At 35.9% G+C, this 1955-nt stretch overlaps 1 long non-coding RNA gene across 1 annotated transcript; it reads right to left on the reverse strand.

Moving 5' to 3' along the window:
- Positions 1–465: 465 nt before the first annotated feature.
- On the reverse strand, positions 466–1716 carry LOC125614639. The gene is made up of 3 exons (XR_007345210.1): positions 1531–1716; positions 1181–1191; positions 466–480 (listed from the first exon to the last, which is right to left on the reverse strand). It is a non-coding gene; the product is annotated as an uncharacterized LOC125614639 (long non-coding RNA).
- Between the last annotated feature and the right edge of the window lie 239 nt (positions 1717–1955).

Raw genomic sequence — 1955 nt, forward strand, 5'->3', positions numbered from 1 at the left:
TGGGGAACAATATCATGTATAGACTGTTATCTTATTCAATGTGCAAATAGAACTAATTGGGAATTAATAGAAATTAGTAATTATTCTTTAGTTATTGTTAAAGCTCGTACAGAATTGTGGGTACCTGTTAATTTGACTCATCCTTGGTCTGATTCATTGTCTGTTACTCATTTTTACAATGCTGTTCAAGTTTTGTTACATTGCTCTTGACGATTAATACAAATAGTTATAGCTTCAATCCTTGCAGTTGCTTCTGTAACTTCCACTGCTGCAGTAGCTAGCATTGTTTTACATCAAGGCATTCTAACTGTGGATTTCATGAGAACATGGCATCAAGATGCTCATTTATTATGGCAACAACAAAAGGACTTAGACTCTCAATTGGCTACAGATGTGATCAATTTACAACATACTGTTTCCTGGCTTGGCGATCAAGTGACTATCTTGGCTCCAGAAGTGTTCTGAAGTGTGACTGGAATTCTTCTCATATTTGTGTGACTCCTGTGCCATATAATACCAGTGATTCCTGGGAAACTGTTAAAAGATGGTTAAATGTACATCAAAACTTAACTTTAGAAATCATGAATTTGGAAAAAAAACTATTATGGACACCTTTAGTAAGACATTACCTGAACTAACAGGATTTGACATTTTACAAAAATCATCTTCAAGTATTGCTAATTTAAATCTTTAAGTCATTTCTCTACCTTGTTGTCAACTTCTTTAGGTAACACTGTAATAATTTTTGTTTTGTGTTTTGTTTTATATATAGTCTTCCAACACTGGAAAAAGTGAAGGCAACTGAAACATGAAACCTCTCTTATTGCTTCTGCTATGGCTCATTTACAAAAACAAAAAGAGGGAGATGTAGAGAATCAGAAGTGACTGCATTACTATTACTGTCCTTGATGGAGTCTGCCTGCAAATGGGATATTCTATCAAGGTATAGATAGGTAACAGCGGACATGCTTGAAAACGATGTGTCTGCTGTCCTTGGGAGGACTTGCCTGCAAATGGGATGTTCTGGGCTAGGAGGGCACTGAGAAAAATTTTATTATCTGTTCTTAACAAGAGCAGAGCTCCGCATGCTCCAGGCTGAGAATAGATTAGCCATGAGAATTGGGTCACTTTTGATTAGAAAGTAAAACTTCTGTATGCTATGTTTAATTAGCTAAAAGACCAGATTTGTTGCTGTTGGAAGGCTGCCTTCTTTGTTCACAATACTATAAAAAGATTGCTTGTATACAATAAATCACTTTTTTTTCTGCTGCTGCTTTGCTTTCTCTGCTTCTTCTTTCTTTCTCATGCTGACCTGCGAGTGAATTACAGCAACGATGTTTAATGAAAAACTCCCTATATTCCTGTCAAGGAAGTTTTGTGAAATTGAATTAAAATCTAGAGAAGAAGAATTAATGTTAAGAAGACAGATTAGTGCTTAATACTGGACAACTTGTTCTTGTTCCTGTTCACAATGGTTTGTGCTCTTACTCTTGTTTTATTAAAATTAATAGCCTCTCTTTTCAAGTTAACCACTTGCCATAATCGTGGCACCAATTCTAGTCAGTAAGTCAAGAAAGAATAGACAAGGTATAAGCCAATAGTCTGGGACATTTCTTACTATTATTAAAAGTTAACTAAGCAGAAAGAGCTCAAAGCAAAACGCGAACGGAAAGGAAAAATACTTCCTTATGTATAAGCCAAGATACATTCTTCTTATCTAATTGTAGCTACATAATATTTTGTTTCTTTGAGTAATGATTCCTGTTTTGTAACCACAAAGTACTGTAAGCCTGCCAAAATGAAAAGTATATATGATTAACTTCACAAGATTGGGATTCAGCACCTTCACTTTTGTGTCTGTGTTGTTTCTCCACCCTCTTTTGCCAACCCCTCACCATCCATTCATCTCCTGAGACCCCCTGTTGGAACTGGACTCTGACACCTCTTCTGCAATC

Source organism: Marmota marmota, unplaced genomic scaffold (assembly GCF_001458135.2).
Source record: "Marmota marmota marmota unplaced genomic scaffold, marMar, whole genome shotgun sequence".
Taxonomy (NCBI): domain Eukaryota; kingdom Metazoa; phylum Chordata; class Mammalia; order Rodentia; family Sciuridae; genus Marmota; species Marmota marmota.